Raw genomic sequence first — 17,795 nt, 5'->3', positions numbered from 1 at the left:
TGTACACTGCGGCTTTTACATCTTGGCACTTGCAGTCTTTGCCAAGCGTTTTCAGGGTGCCTAGGAACTCCTCCACCGATTCCCCAGGTCGCTGTGCGCGAGTAGCGAGCAGATGCCTAGCATACACCTCATTCGTAGGCTGCTGGTAATGCGCCTTTAAGATGTCGCAGGCGGCCGGGTACGTGTCGGCGTCTTGGATGAGGGGGTAAACCCGGTGGCTTACCCAATTCCGCAGAATTCCGAGTTTCATACTCGCAGCGTCCGTAGCGTCTTTGACGGCTGCGGAATTGTCCAGGAAGAATTCCATACACATAAACCAGTGTCCGAAGCATGCCGATGCGTCCGAAGCATGCTGGTCCAAATCCAAACGTTCGGGTTTCAAGAGTTGATCCATTGTGTTGAAAATTAAGTCAATAAAATTGATGTGCCTCAATAAATCCGAGACTCGATGTTAGCGAAACAAAACAAGGCTTTTATTGACTTAGAAGGTAACACACAGAGGAGAATGTATCTTCCATCCAGAGGTCTGCCGTACTGGATGTGCTGCAGGCTGGGCCAGCTTACATAGGAGCCAGGTATGGGCGGAGCCCTACACCCAGTACAATACAATGGAAATGAAACTGAAACCAACCACAGTCACAGGCAGAGAAATACTGATGAGTGATGAATGGAATATTTCATCACAACTACTAAATGGCCTAACTCTACTTTTAAGATTAGGCCTTCTTTTTCTGAATTTCCCCACCAGTGGAAATAGTTTCTCTTTATCTACCACGTCGAATCCTTCATCGTTTTAAAGACCTCAATTAGATCACCCCGCAACCTTCTAAGCTGAAGGGAATAGAAGCCAAGTTTATGCAAACTGACCTCATAATTTAACCCTTTAAGCCCTGGTATCATTCTGGTGAATCTGCACTGCACCCTTTCCAAGCCCAATATATCTTTCCCGAGGTGCGGTGCCTAAAACTGAACGCAGTATTCCAGATGGGGTTTGACCAAGACTCTGTACAACTGAACCATCACTTCCTCACTTTTGTATTCCAACTTCCTTGAGATAGTCAACATTCCATTGGCCTTTCTGATTACTTTTACTACCTGTGCACTAGCTTTTAGTGATTTGTATATGTGGACACCAAAATCCCTTTGCTCCTCCACAGCTCCTAGTCTCTCCGAGTTAAAAAAAAATTTCAATTTGTCTTTCTCAGATCCAAGGTGGATAATAACAATTTGCTTTTAATGTAGTAAAATGTCCCAAGGTGCTTCACAGGAACGTTATCAAACACATTTTGACACCAAGCCATATAAGTAGCTATTAGGACAGGTGACCTAAAGATTGGTCAAAGAGGCAGGTTTTAAGGAGCGTGTTAAAGGAGGAGAGAGCGGTAGAGAGATGGAGAGGTTTAGGGAGGGAATTCCAGAGCTTAGGGCCTAGGCAACTGAAGCATGGGCACCAATGGTGGAGAGATAAAAATCAGGGATGCGCAAGAGGCCAGAATTGGAGGAGCACAGAAATCTTGGGGAATTGTTGGGCTGGAAGAGGTTACAGAGATAGGGAGGCATGAGGCCACGGAAAGATTTGAAAACAAGGATGAGAATTTTAAACTTGAGGCGTTGCCAGACCAGGAGCCAATGTAGGTCAGTGAGCACAAGGGCGATGGATGAGCAGGACTTGGTGCGAGTTAGGGTCGGGGCAGCAGACTTTTCGATTAGCTCAAGATTACGAAGGGTGCAAGATAGAAGGTCGGCCAGGAGAGCGGTGGAATAGTCGAGTCTCGAGATAACAAAGGCACGGGTGAGGATTTCAGCAGCAGATGAGCTGAAGCAGGGGCGGTGATGGACGATATTACAGAGGTAGAAATAGGCAGTCTTGGTGGTGGAGAGGATATGGGGTCGGAAGCTTAGATCAGGGTCAGGACTGGTGACCAATGCCGCAAGAAGTTCAACGACCTCACTCGGTTGGTCAGGGTGAGTACCCTTTCCAGTGTCCTCCTCATCCTTGCATGTGCACCTCACATTATGGGCAAAGGGACCTCAAAGGCCTAATGGCCAGCCCTCCTCCAGCAGCTATGGCACTGGCATGATCATCAGTAGCACTTTCTGCACTTGACACACTGGCCAAGCTATTTGATCATGGGAGGCAGTGCACACAACAACAGGGCACCACACTGTACTTAGAGGCCGTCCTTTCTCTTGCAGGCCAAGCTGGCGCAGAATCTGAAGAGCCGGACTGTCACCGGGGGAGGCCGTGTCCAGTTCCAGGAGCTCAGTGACCTGGAGGAGCGCGTGGCTCGACTCATGCGTGCCCGGGTGATTGGCCCCGTTGCTATTGGAGATGCCGACCCTGTGCTGGGCCCCAATGGTAAGGACATGACCGTTTGGACCTCTCTCGTTCCCCTTGCGCTTCAGATCTACATCCTTTGCCACTGTCCCACCAATGCGCATAATGCCACCATTCATGCCTCCCTCGCTGATGCCCTGTCCTCACTCTAAAGCTACTCTTGCGCCTTCCTGCTTTCAGCTGGTGAGGAGGAGGTCCCTGAAGCCGCGAGTGTCAGTCCCTCGGAAGAGGAGGACGACGAGGACCAAGAGGAAGGCGGCACATCGAGGGAACCCTCATCCGCGCCAGGGGATGGCAATGGAGGGGACACGTCTTGCCTGGAGGAGAGCCAGGGGGAAGTGTTGCAGGGGGGTGTAGCTCCTGTGCCCAGTGGCGTGCAGCCACGCAGGAAGGGTCGGGCAGCACGGCTGCCTTCTCCCCAGAGGGGGGAAGTGTTGCAGGGGAGGGCAGTTGCTGGGCCCAGTGGCGTCCAGCCACGCGGGAAGGGTCGGCCAGCTCGGCGGCCTTCTCCCCAGAGGGAGAGTCCGGCCTCCAGTCCGGAGACGGTCCTCGCCCAGGAGGTGCGCCTCCTTGATCAAATGTCCGCGGATTCGGAGCGGCGCCACACCGAGTTCATGGGGGTTGTGGGACAGTTGCCTCAGGCCATTGAGTCCCTGGCTCATAGTGTGGCCGATTTCAGGGACTCACAGGCCAGGGGTGTCGAACAACTCACGGCAGCACAGGACGCGAGTCGAGAGTTCATGAGTGGTGCCGTGCAGACACTGGCTGGTCTGATGCGGGCACAGACCAGGGCAGTACGGGCACTCACTTCTGCCACACTCGCTGTGTCACGGACGCATCGCCAGGGCACCCGCCGCGCTGCTGCAGCACAGCGGTCTGGCCTTCGCCAGATTGCTGCGCTTGCTGCAGTGCCAGCCCGACCGAGTGCCAGTGTCTCTGGCGACCAGCAAGCGCCTGGCATCAGCCAGCTTGCCCCCATTGCTGCAGCCGCCACTGCCACTCCCCCAGCAAAGCTGCGACGAGCTGCTGGAGAGACTGATGCTGCCCAGCCACAGCTGCAGCAGTCAGCAGCCGGCCCCTCGAGGGCCAGAGCTCATCTAGGCCGACCCCCAAGGGCATCTGCCGTCACGCAATGTGCCCCTCAGGAGCCTTCCCCCAGCCTTGCAACACCCACAGGGCCCAGGTTGAGGCGGAGCAGCAGGTCGGGCAGGAGCCGGAGAAGCCTGCACAAGGACTCGCCCTCTCGGCACACCAAGTAGAGTGTGTTGCCAAATGTTTTTTTAGATGGGGGTGTTTGTGTTCTGTATGGGGGGGGTTTATTTTGGTAAGGCCGAAGATGAAGGCCAATTGGATGGACAAGTTTTGTTATTCCTCCCCAGGTTGTGGGAGTGAGATATGTTTTTGACTGTTTTTTGGGGGTCTTGTCTGTTTTTGTGTTTCATGTGGGAAGGGCCCTGAGTTTGTTAAATAAAGCTTTTATTTATTCAGCTTGTCCATGTGTCATGTTTCAAGTGGTTGTTGCGTTAACCGGCTGAGGGCTTGCGGAGCGGCTGCATTCAGGTGCGTTCATTGCCACAAGCCATTCCCTGAGAGGGGGCCTAGAAGTGTCGTTCAATAAGCCGCCGGCGGACGGACCTTGGACCTTGTGGCTCCCTCCTGGGCTGGTACTCCTCCTCCTCCTCCTCCTCCTCATCATGGTCCTCCTGCTCGTCCTCCTGAGGTGGTGGTCCAACGTGAAGTGGCAGTGCCTGAGTCCTGCGGATAGCCAGGTTGTGCAGCATGCAGCAAACGACGACGAACTGGGAGACTCTATCCGGCAAATACTGTAGAGATCCACCGGAACGATCCAGGCAGCGGAACCGTTGCTTGAGGACGCCAATCGTTTGCTCTATGATGTTCCTTGTGGCTTGATGGCTTTCATTGTATGCCTCCTCAGCAGGGGTCCTGGGCGCGCGGAGCGGGGTCATGAGCCATGTACACAAAGGGTAGCCCTTGTCCCCGATAAGCCATCCCCTTGGGGGAGGCTGTGCCTGGAACATGTCAGCCACAGTAGTCTGGCGCAGGATAAATGCATCGTGGCTGCTTCCTGGAAAGCGGGCATTGACAGCTAGGATGCGCTGCCTGTGGTCACACACCAGCTGTACATTGAGGGAATGGTAGCCCTTCCGGTTGCGGTAATCCTCGGCATTGTCGATAGGTGCCCGCATAGCCACATGCGTGCAGTCAATGGCGCCCTGCACCATGGGGAAGTCGGCGATCCTGGCAAATCCGACTGCACGCTGCTCCTGCCTCTCTAGGGTCATGGGGAAGGAGATGAATTGGTGTCTCCTTGCGAAAAGGGCATCGGTGACCTGCCGGATGCAGCGATGCACGGCGAACTGGGAGATGTTGGCTATGTCCCCAGCAGCGGCTTGGAAGGAGCCGCTTGCATAAAAGTTCAGAGCCACCATGACCTTCACTTCCACCGACAGAGACGTCCTGCACATCAGCTGTGGACGCAGATCTCTGTGAAGCAGCTGGCAGATCTCTGCAACCACCTCCCTTCTGAAGCGCAGCCTCTTCACATAATGCGCGGCAGTCATGGTGAGATAGGACACCTGCTGCCGGTATTCCCTGAGTGGGTAAGGCCTACGTTGCCGACGCCTGATGGCCCCTCTGCGTCTAGGCATGGCTGCCCCTCTCACACAGCGTCTGCGAGCCCTTCGCACATAATGCTGGAACTGAGGGTTGGAACCCCATGCAGCCCCCATAATATACTTGCAAACAGTGAAATCACAATGAGTCAAATTTCCAAGCTCTGGCCAGAAGCCAAAATTACCTCTCCTATGTTGTCCCAAATCAGTAAGGTCTGTTCCTTGGTCTCTGTCCAGAAATCCAAAGCACTAAAGTCATTGCAGCAAAATGGCTGGCCTTTATAGTCCAGTCTGAGTGCCCTTTAATTAGCGCTCCCCGAGGCCCGCAGGGCCTCTGCTGCGTTCCACTTCACAGTTCTTAACAGCGCCACGCCCACATTGGGCGGGCGCCACTGAAGTTCCGGTTTGGGGCGCACAAACAGCGTTGCACGCCGAAATGACGTCATAAGCTGCGCGCGCAGCTGAGCGGGCGCAAACACTTTGCGCCGGCGCTAAATGTCAACTGAAGTTGGGCGTAGGCGCAGATCGGCCTGCGCCCGGGCGCTAAGTGCCTAGCGCTCGAAATCTACTCCTCTTATGGCGCTAACGGCTGGCGAACGCAACTGAATTTCTAGGCCAGTCTTTTTAATCAGTTAGATTTGGTGAAACATAAACATTCCATACGGGGGCCCATAGGATGGTCCTGCCAGGCTAGTTATCTGTTGCTTGTAAGTTAGGGCTTTGACTTTGTTAATGTATCTTTAATTGGCCAGTAAAGGCCCAGCCCATGTTTCTTCCATTATTACTAATAACCATATTATAATCGCCACAGATTTGTTAGATGAAGGTGAGATAGCCCAAGCAGCTGCAAGTTGCTATGTATTTTTGAAAGGGGAAAAAAAAGTATAAAACCACAGCTATTGAACACTGAAAGCAGCGCGAAACCATAATTCATGGGAATATAAAAGTTCTGAGAGAAAAGTTCACAGTAGAAAAAGGGAGTAAATCATAGACCTTACTTGTGAAGGTCAGAATGGTGAGATAGCAACTGGTTAATGTGCGACAGCTCTGACTGGGGCCTTGTACTTGCTGGGTTAAGGGGGAGAGAGTAAAAAGAGATAAGATGGATTCCAATGGAGGAACCTTCAAAATGTAAAAACAAGGCTGAAGTAATGAGACCCTCTGTTGGGGAGGGCTTTCATCCAAGCACCAAGACAAAGAACTTAAGCTGTCATTGGTTGATGAAGTTTTGGAGGAATCTCTATAGGTTAAATGGTCTTGTCAATAACTTAGCCTCAGGCCCACCCCTAAAAAGAATAAAAAGTGACACCCCAAGGGCTTGCACACAGACTGTGGAAGGGAGAGCCGAACAGAAGTTAAAAAGAGAAGTTGGGCTGGTCGAACACTCTTTTGAGCGTGATCCCATGCTCACCATCGAAGGCCCGAGAGAGAGAGAGAGAGCAGAAGTCAGAGAACTGTTCACGCACGCCAGCCGTCTGTCTGATCGGGTCCGGTACAAGCTGTTTGTCATGGTCGTATGTTTTTGCTGTATTACTAGTGTGTTATATTCCGTCCTAAACTCTGATTAAACACAATATACCCACCATATTGGTTTGCACTCGATCCTGTTTACCAGAGATACGTGAATCTCTACACAACCCACATCACAAGGTTGCCTCTAATTCTGTGCAATCTAATTTTTGCTAATAATGTCTTGTGTGGAACCTTATCAAATGCCCTCTGGAAGTCCATACAGACAACATCCACAGATACTCCCCTATCCACCATGCTAGTGACCTCCTCAAAAGATTCAACTAGATTAGTCAGACATGACCTATCCTTCACAAATACTTTTGTGAGCCTTGTAAAATAAAATGTACATTAATAGTTTTGTTTCCAACAGCTGCGTGCAAGACTAAATTTTTGTCTTGTTTAGTGTGCAAAAGCAGAAAATGCTGGAAATACTCATCAGGCAGCATCTGTGGAGAGAGGAAGGTGTATGTCAGAGCTGTAAGCTGCAAATTTGGCATGTTACACACTCTTCAAATGCTACCACACACTGCTGCCAGTGGCTTTCTGGAGGGGTCCAGGGATCTATTCCTCTGGGAAATATTTATTTTTTTTGCATTAAATATTTTACATTATAGTTACTTTAACTCAGTTTTTCCCCTTTCCTATCTGATAGATTTTTCAAGGGCAGAAATTACAAAATCTAAGGGTAAAAATTCGGTATCGACCATTTTGGGATGCTAACATCGCCTGGGCACAAACTTTAGCGCCTGGCACTAATTAGCGCCGGTGACCGCAAAATTCAGTTTTTGCGCCCCAAGAAGGAGGTGGAGCGCTAAATAAAGCGCTCCACTTCCTTCTTGGAACGCTAATCCTGAATATTGGGGCGGAGACTTCAGCAGTGCTGCACACTGGGCCGTCCAGCACTGCCGTGTTCAAAGGCTCCTTCCCTCCCTTAAAGAGAAGGGACATCGCTGCAGGCTCTGCAATGGAAACATTACCTAACTGGACTACCAAGGCTGCCTCCATCCACGCGATCAGCCCGGTACTCAAACATAGTGCCGGGCTGATCGATCGCGGGCAAGAACACGCGAAAAAAACACCAACAGGAAAGGTAAGTTTTTTTTTTACTTACCTCGGCCACCTCGCCTTTAACTATTGCCCCCGAAGCGGCCGGCCACCTGATGCACGCCTCCAGCAGCTGTCGGTGTTTTCAGCCAGCGCTGCTGCAGGGGACGAAAGTTAATTTCGGGTCCGGGGCGCTACCAGGGCGAGATGCGCAAGGCAACGATGTCACAATCTCCGGCAGAAGGAGATCGGGGTGCAACACTGTAGCGCCGCCGCAAAACACCCGCCGAATATGGCGGGAGTCGATGTCAGTGCCGTGCCTGGTCGGAAAGCCATTTGCGCACCGTTAGCACCCCCCGAGAGCACTAACGAGAGTCGCAAAGGCCCCCAATTTCTCCCCCCTAGAATTGTAGCCCAATCTATTACTCACACTCGCAACTAATGTGGTTCTGTGCTTGGCTGGCTGCCTAGTCTCACAACTTCGGCCCTTTAAAGTAGACAATATATATAGGAAAGTTAAGTGACATTTTGGATTTATTCATATTCATATTCACTTCCTCAAGAGCTACCTTAACAGTAACTCCCCCCATTCAAGGAGGTAATCCCCTCTTCTCAGATATACCCTCGCCTTCATAGAGTTACATGCTGCCCTTTTAACAGAGGCACTTTCTCTCCATTAAAAAAAGGTACATTCCCCTTCAAGAAGGGAATGCCTCTACGTAGGGAGAGGGAAATGCATCTAGCACAGAGATGCTCTCCCCCTCTAACTCCTTCCTTCTCATCTGACAGAGACATTGGCGGTGATTTCGCCGACTGAGGCGGGTCCGAGGCGGCCGGGGTCGGTGTCGCGGTCCCAGCCCGCTGCCTACTGCAGCTCGCACTCTCCAAGTGATTTTACTTTAATAGGGCTTATTAACCCTGTGAGGTTCCCGGCCAATTAATAGGAAGCGGGTCTGATGACGTCATTTGATGACGCGTCATCGGCCAGCTTCCTTAAAGGGGCCATGTCCAAATTGATTTTGACAGTCCTGCTGTCAGTGTTCTACAGCATTGAGGTGCTGCAAACACTGACAATCACTGCACAAAGGTGCACGGCTGCACCCAGGCTCTCCCATGACTCCCTCCATATGCTTATGGAGGGAGTCACAGCATGCAGGAAGGTTCTTTTCAATTCTCATGGGTGGAAGAGACCTCCCAGGAGATCAATGCAGCCTGGTTGCACATTGCACAGGAGGGCACAAGCAGGGATGGCGTCAGGAGGACCAGGCTGCAGTGGCGCAAGCCTTTCAATGATCTCAGTAGATCACGAAACGTTACTGCAAAGCCACACTCAACCTCATCCTGCTGTGCCACTCATCACATCCACATCACTCCGCCTTCCCTACTCTACTCCTGTACATCTTTACTCACACCAACTTACCTTGCACCTCCACCCATCCCTCTCTATCTACATTATCACTTCCCCATCTCACTAGTCACCCATCACACTCACCCTCATCCTACTGCAAGCATACCAACTAACAACACACAAGGGTAGGCACTTGAGAGGTTTAGCCAATGTTCATGTGAAGTTTCTGTTAATATGCTGTCAAACATTGAAATCTATATTTTCAATACTTTACCTTATTGGACAGATCTGTGCGCACCTTTGTAAGTGTCTGAGTGAGTTCCAGTGAATGTTGAGACATAACTTACCTGCACCCCCTGCACCCCCTCCCCCCCCCCAATTGTGATGAGTGTGATAGGTATGGCTTGGACATTGTAGTGCTGGTGTGGGATGGTGTCAACCTGGCACATCATGTGGCAGCCAGGGTGTACAGCCTCAAGTGAAGTAAATCTGGCCATGGTGATGCCATTGCTGGCCTCCCAGGCAGCAATGTTGTCGGGTGTTGATGCCCTGTGTCCTGTTGTAAGGTTTGAAAATTTCTGCACAACCCCAGAACAGAAGGAAAGCCATTTTTAAAAGGATTTTGGAACATTACAGAAGAAACCTGTAAAAAAGGGAAAAAGTATGGTTGGGCCTAACAGAAAAATTTCAAAGAGTTAAATTACACATTTTTCCAAGTGTAAGAAAGAAGAGATTTTTGGACTGTTTTAAGGAGTTATTGGGCAAAAGGGATTTAAAATAAAATCCCAGGAAGATTTTTGGCTGGTTTAAAAAGACATAATAATAATAATAATAATTAATCAACTTTATTGTCATTGTTAGTGCACAAGTGCAGTACAACGAAATGTAGGCTTGCAAAAGGCTGGAACAAAGGGGAGGCGGGGTAGGCCCTCAAGTTTGGATATTGAACTGTCTAGAAATGTCCAGGGCCGCCCCAGTTTTACATAAGGACAATGAAGCCTGTTTCCCGCTGAGAATTCGCAGAGCCAGGTATCGAATAAACAGGACATGTCCCCAGCAACACAAAGGAAGGAACATTTAGCCCTACAGGTTACCACAAACAAACCACAGTCCAAAACCAATTTAAAGAGATTGACAAACATTTTGCATTTTTTAAACTGGTTTCAAGGCAATCCCAAAACCAGTTAAAGGCCGATTAAGTTTAGATGAGCCATCCCCTAAACTCGTTAAGTTTGGATGGGCCATCCCCGAAGCTCTTTAAAGTTTTAAAACACATTAAAAATAACGAGCCCGCCAAATTTAACAAAGAAACCCAAGATTTGGCAGTCAGATAAGCCAGGCTCCAAAGTAGTATAATTGAGGACTGCCTTTTCAGTTCGAGAGACAGTACAGACAGCAGAGACAGTGAGGCAGTTCAAACGGACAGCCAGTTCGAGTTCAAGTTCAGCCAACCAGCTCAAGAGAGAGATCATCATCGGAGACTCGAAGGAAGAAAGAAGAAACAGAGATCGCGGCAACCAAAGGCCTACAGAAACCAACAACCGCCAATCTTACCACCAACCAGGTAATATTGGGCCACCACGACCAACAAGAAATCAACCGCTGAAAAACTCACGAATCAAGGACTTGTTTCCACTCTACAGGCTAGTCTGGCTTACCCCTGGGTAAGATTTGGACACAAAAGACCCTTAAAACTAGCCCTAACCAAAGAAAATTGGGTACTTACCTGATAGATCCAACAGCGCGACTAACCGCATCTGCGGACAAACCCAAACTGAAGACCCAACCCAACCACGTCCGAGGTATTGCAGGCCCCAACCGCCACAACTAAAGAGAACCCTGAAATCGCGAACCTCTACATCTGTCATGAAAGTCGTTTTGGTGAGCATTTCCTGGTCCTCTGGATTCCAGCCTAGCTAGTGTAGTGGGGTTAGGAGGGTAAGGGTTTATGTGTATTGTAATTCTCCCTCGCTTATTCTGAGTGTTCCCCACCCTTTTAAAGTATAAGTTTTATTGTATTGTATATTTTCCTGTCTCAAAATAAAGATCTGAATTCTTTTGACTAACCCAGGTGTCTGTTGCAAGTTTATTACAACCCCAAATAAGTCCAAAGTCTAGAACAAAAGGGAGCGGGAGCGATTCAAAACGTTCAAAGGAGTCAGAAGTGAAGCTGACAAACAACCCACACACCACCCCTTACACTGTGTGATGAAATATTCCATTCACCACTGCCTGTGACTGAGATCGGTTTCAGTGTCATTTCCCTTCCCCCAGACCTCATTGTATTGTGTACTGGAATGTGCTGTATTGTATACTGGAATGTGCTGGAATGTGCTGTGTGTAGGGCTCCGCCCATACCTGGCCCCGTTTGTAAGCTAGCTTCAGTCTGGCCTCAGTCTCCAGAAGGAAGACATCTCTCTCTCTTACATGTTACTTTCTAAGTTAATAAAAGCCTTGTTTTTGTTCTGCTAACTTCGAGTCTCGGAATTATTGAGGCACATTAATTTTATTAACTTATTTTTCAACACTATGGATCAACTCCTGAAACCCGAACGTTTGGATTTGGATCAACATGCTCCGGATGCATCAGCACACTTCGGACACTGGTTTGAGTGTATGGAATTCTTCCTGGACAATTCCGCAGCCGTCAAAGACGCTACGGACGCTGCGAGGATGAGACTCGGAATTCTGCGGAATTGGGTAAGCCACCGGGTTTACCCCCTCATCCAAGACGCCGAGACGTACCTGGCCGCCTGCGACATCTTAAAGGCGCATTACCAGCAGCCTACGAATGAGGTGTATGCTAGGCACCTGCTCGCTACCCGCGCACAGCGACCTGGGGAATCGGTGGAGGAGTTCCTAAGCACCCTGAAAGTGCTTGGCAAAGACTGCAAGTGCCGAGATGTAAAAGCCGCAGTGCACACTGACGAGCTTGTTCGCGATGCCTTCATCACAGGCCTCAGCTCCACTTACATCCGGCAAAGACTGCTGGAAAAAACGGGGTTGGACCTGAAACAGGCTGCGGACACCGCGCGATCCCTGGATGTGGCCCAGAGAAACTCGGACGCCTACTCTTCAGCCCGCGCCGTCCACGCCGCCACGTGTGCACCGAGGGCGCCGCCATCTTGGAAGGCATCTTCCCCGCCCGACAGCCCGACACCGGCTGGGCCCCGCTCTCCCCCCAGAAGCCCTACGACAGCCGCGACGCGTCAGGGACCCAACTGCTACTTCTGCGGGCAGCCAAAGCACACCAGAAACCTGTGCCCGGCGAAAGGCACCACCTGCTTTAAGTGCGGTAAGAAGGGGCACTTCGGGAAGGTGTGCAGAGGGAACCCCGCCGGAAAACTAACCGCCGGAAAACCCGCCACCGCCGCGTGTGCGCCGTGGGAGCGGCCATCTTGGATGCCATCTTGCCCGACCTCATGGGGTCCGCCATCTTGTGAGCAGACAGCGTGGATGCCATCTTGTATCGATCAGGGCCCTACAGTGGCATCGGTCACAGTGGACCAGACCAGGCCGCACCCGCTATCCAGATCAATGGTGGACATCGAGGTAAACGGGTGCCGGGTTAAATGCTTAATTGACAGTGGAAGCACGGAGAGCTTTATCCACCCAGAACTGGCACAACAACTCTCCCTAAAGGTGGTCCCTACTCAGGGTACCATCTCTATGGCTGATAAAACCCAGACATCGACCATTCTGGGTTACTGCATGGTACAACTGTGCGTTAACGGAACTGTATATGATAATTTTAAAGTATTAATCATGAAGAACCTATGTGCGAGCGTGATCTTGGGCCTGGATTTCCAGTGCAACCACCAAAGCATCACGCTCAAGTACGGTGGGTCCCAGCCGCCCCTCACAGTGTGCGGTCTGGCTACCCTGAAGGTAAAGCCGCCTTCGCTATTCGCGAACCTTACCCCTAACTGCCGGCCAATAGCGACCAAAAGCAGGAGGTACAGCTGGGAGGACAGGCGGTTTATCACGACCGAGGTAGACAGGCTCCTGAAAGAGCGCATTATTGAACACAGCAACAGCCCGTGGCGCGCCCAAGTGGTAGTGGTAAGGGGTAGCGAGAAGAAACGGATGGTGATCGACTATAGTCAAACGATCAACAGGTACACCCTACTAGACGCCTACCCGCTACCCCGCATATCAGAAATGGTGAACCAAATCGCCCAATACCGGGTGTTCTCCACCATCGACCTCAAGTCAGCGTACCACCAGCTCCCTATCAGACCAGAGGACCGCCCGTACACCGCCTTCGAGGCAAACGGACGCCTCTACCAATTCCTCAGAGTCCCCTTTGGGGTGACGAATGGGGTCTCGGTCTTCCAGAGGGTGATGGACCGCATGGTCGATGACCACCACTTGCAGGCAGCCTTCCCCTACCTCGACAACGTCACCATCTGCGGTCACAACCAGCAGGATCACGACTCGAACCTCGAGAGGTTCCTGAAAACCGCACAAAAACTCAACCTCACCTACAACGAGGACAAGTGCGTTTACAACACCACGCGCCTCTGCATACTAGGCAGCGTGGTGGAGAATGGGGAAATCGGGCCAGACCCCGACCGATTGCGCCCCCTACGGGAGCTGCCCCTGCCCAACACTCCCAAAGCCCTGAAAAGGTGCCTGGAGTTATTTTCTTATTATTCCCAATGGGTCCCCAACTACTCCGACAAAGCCCGCCCCCTCTTGAAAGCATCCTCTTTCCCGCTCTCTGCTGAGGCCCACGCCACCTTCAAAAGCATTAAGCAGGATATTGAACGGGCCACGCTACAGGCAGTGGACGAGAACACTCCATTTCAAGTGGAAAGTGATGCGTCTGACTTCGCCTTGGCGGCCACCCTCAACCAGGCGGGGCGGCCCGTAGCTTTCTTCTCGAGGACCCTCCAAGGGCCCGAGATCAGACACTCCTCCGTGGAAAAGGAGGCCCAAGCCATCGTGGAGGCAGTGCGCCACTACCTAGCCGGCAAACGCTTCACCCTACTTACCGACCAGCGGTCGGTAGCGTTTATGTTCAATAATAAAGAGGGGGAAGATTAAAAATGATAAGATTCTTAGGTGGCGGATCGAGCTCTCCACCTTCGAGTACGACATCATTTACCGGCCAGGGGCCCTTAACGAATCCCCTGACGCCCTCTCACGAGGGATGTGTGCCAGCGCCACCGGGGATCGGCTACAGACCCTCCACAACGACCTCTGCCACCCAGGGGTCACGCGGCTGTTCCACTTCATAAAGTCCCGTAACTTACCCTACTCGATTGAGGAAGTTCGGTCCCTGACCAGGAACTGCCGCACTTGTGCTGAGTGCAAGCCTCGGTTCTACCGCCCAGATAGAGCCCACTTAATCAAAGCTACACGGCCCTTTGAGCGGCTCAGCTTAGATTTCAAGGGCCCCCTCCCGTCCGTCGACCGCAATGTTTACTTCCTGAACATTGTGGACGAATACTCCCGGTTCCCATTCGCCTTCCCCTGCCCAGACATGACCAGCGCCACGGTCATTAAATGCCTCAACAGCCTGTTCTGCCTGTTCGGTATGCCGAGCTACATCCATACGGATAGGGGGGCGTCCTTCATGAGTGAAGAGCTACGCCAGTACATGCTGTCCAAGGGGATCGCCACGAGCCGTACCACCAGCTACAACCCCCGGGGTAACGGCCAAGTGGAGCGAGAGAACGGGACAGTATGGAAAGCAGTCACTCTAGCTCTAAGGACCAAGGGCCTCCCTATCTCCTGCTGGCAGGAAGTCCTCTCGGATGTGCTCCATTCGATACGGTCGCTATTGTGTACGGCCACTAATACCACGCCTCATGAACGAATGTTTGTCTTTCCCCGGAAATCCACCTCAGGCGTATCCATGCCATCATGGCTCTCCACCCCAGGTCCGGTACTCGTGCGAAGGCATGTGAGGGGCCACAAGACGGACCCTCTCGTGGAGCCAGTACACCTACTCCACGCCAACCCCCAATACGCATATGTCCGGCACGCCGACGGAAGGGAGGACACCATGTCCATAAAAGACGTTGCCCCAGCCGGCATCGACAACAACCACGGCAATAGCGGCAATGACGATCACAGCAACTCTTACCCACCCACTACTCTTCCATCACCCCCGGAAGAACACCGACCAACGGCACCCCCACCAACTACCCCTCCAACAACCCTGGCGGCACCCCCGGCAGAGACCCAGGAGGCTACCGGGGACACCCAGCCGACACCCGCGGCACCGCAACAGCCACGTCGGTCGCAGAGGACTATCAAACCCCCGAACAGACTAAATCTATAGAAGGGGTGAATGTGATGAAATATTCCATTCACCACTGCCTGTGACTGAGATCGGTTTCAGTGTCATTTCCCTTCCCCCAGACCTCATTGTATTGTGTACTGGAATGTGCTGTATTGTATACTGGAATGTGCTGGAATGTGCTGTGTGTAGGGCTCCGCCCATACCTGGCCCCGGTTGTAAGCTAGCTTCAGTCTGGCCTCAGTCTCCAGAAGGAAGACATCTCTCTCTCTTACGTGTTACTTTCTAAGTTAATAAAAGCCTTGTTTTTGTTCTGCTAACTTCGAGTCTCGGAATTATTGAGGCACATCACACTGTGCAGCATCAGGTGATTACAGAGAAAGTTGGTATTGTTGTTGGTGATGTTGGTGTGCCTGGTGATGTTGGTGTTGGGGCTGATCGTGGAGGGATTCAGAGGACTACGGTGAGATTTTTTTAAGGGCACCGATGTTGCTGGAATAGATGACAGCTGAAGTTGAGATGACAGGAGCGATCTGTCAATGGTGAGAGAGCTTGCTCCAAGGAAGTGACAGTGGATAGAGAGTTTACTCCAAACACTTCCAAACAGCATACAGCTCAAAAGTGTCTTCCAAGTCTTGAAGGCTCAAGCTTCTGACATTGGAAAGTGAACAGCTGTGAAATGGTAGCTTTCATACCACTTTTGCGGCTGTCACCTATTCACAGCAATGGGGAGACATAGAGAACCCGACCTATTTACCTGACGTGATCTCTGAACTACGTGAACCTTGTTAAAAAAGTGGTGAAATAGAAATAGGCTGGCAAAATAGTAGTTAACAACTGTTTAACAAGCATTTAACTATCTTAAATTATTCTCCCACCGCTTGGTGTTGGGTCTGTTCTGAAATCGCAGACCTGACACTTTGGAACCTTACATGGAGGCGAGTTCAGAGCGTGCTCCCAACCCGCTGCCAATCATTTCGATTTGACAGCAGACCCGCCTCTGAACCCGCCCTCTGAGCGCTGGCAAAACCTGACTGTAATTCCTACCTGGCATTTCTACTTTGTTCCAGGAGGGGGCTCTGTGCTGCAGGCAGGAATTCCCAATTTATTACAAGACCAGGAATTCCTACATGCAATGAATGCCCAGCCACATCCCTTGCGACAGCACATCAGTTGTTGCAGCACAAACCCATGCTTCGACAGCTGATTTACTGTACTGGGGGATTAAAAGTGTATGCATACACTCCAAGTCTGGTATGCTGCTGAAGTATGTTAACTCCAAGAACTGTGTTCTCTTCTGAAGGCGAAATAGGGTTTTCCTCATGGCTGCTCAACAAAATGCAGTACAACATTCCCAGTGTGACTTCTATTCCAGTAATCTAAAGTACATCACCTTCAACACATGTTCTCATTTTTTTTTTGTTCGCAGCTGGTACAGATAATCACCTGTTTTGTAAATTTGTGGCCAGTTCCTTCTGATTGAAAAGAATGAGATTTTAGCAGTAAGATTTTTTCAGTCAGAAAGATTGCAAATGCTGGAAATCTGAACTAGAAATAGAAAATGCTAGAAATACTCAGCAGGTCTCAACATATGGAAAAAAAAGGCAGGTTAACATTTCAAGTGTAGATCCTTGTGAAGTGTATTTTAATGAAAATTGTACTTAATGCACATGTCTGCAGGTGCCAATGAGCAGTCAGCATTACCAGGCTCTTACTTACACTCACAACTAGGTTCTGTACTTGGCTGGCTGCCAAGCTTCACAACTTCTGCCCTTTAAAGTAGAAAATATATGCAGGATAGATAACTGACATTTGGGTTTATCCATATTCAGTATACCAACCAGGCCATCACTTCCCCAAGAGCCAACTCAACAGTAATTCCTCAAAACACAATTTTTCAACAACAACAACTTGTACTTATATAGCGCCTTTAAGGTAGTAAAACGTCCCACGGCGCTTCACAGGAGTATTAAAAGACAAAAAAAAATTTGACACCGAGCCACATCAGGAGAAATTAGGGCAGGTGACCAAAAGTTTGGTCAAAGAGGTAGGTTTTAAGGAGCTTCTTAAAAGAGGAAAGAGAGGTAGCGAGGTGGAGAGGTTTAGACAGGGAATTCCAGAGCTTAGGGCCCAGGCAACAGAAGGCACGGCCACCAATGGTTGAGCAATTATAATCACGAATGCTCAAGTGGGCAGAATTAGAGGAGCACAGATATCTCGGGGGGTTGTGGGGCTGAAGGAGATTACAGAGATAGAGAGGGGCGAGGCCATGGAGGGATTTGTAAACAAGGATGAGAATTTTGAAATCGAGGCGTTGCTTAACCGGGAGCCAATGTAGGTCAGCGAGCACAGGGGTGATGGGTGAACGGGACTTGGTGCGACTTAGGACACGGGCAGCAGAGTTTTGGATGACCTCAAGTTTACATAGGGTGGAATGTGGGAGGCCAGCCAGGAGTGCGTTGGAATAGTCAAGTCTAGAGGTAACAAAGGCATGGATGAGGGTTTCAGCAGCGGATGAGCTGAGGCAAGGGGAGAGGCGGGTGATGTTACGCAGGTGGAAATAGGCGGTCTTAGTTATGCTGCGGATATGTGGTCGGAAGCTCATTTCAGGGTCAAAAATGATACTAAGGTTGCGAACAGTGTGGTTCAGCCTCAGACAGATGTTATGGA

The sequence above is a fragment of the Somniosus microcephalus genome, chromosome 5, assembly GCF_052327205.1.
Source record: "Somniosus microcephalus isolate GS21.2 chromosome 5, FLI_Smic_1.0, whole genome shotgun sequence".
Taxonomy (NCBI): domain Eukaryota; kingdom Metazoa; phylum Chordata; class Chondrichthyes; order Squaliformes; family Somniosidae; genus Somniosus; species Somniosus microcephalus.
This window is presented reverse-complemented; position numbering follows the sequence as displayed.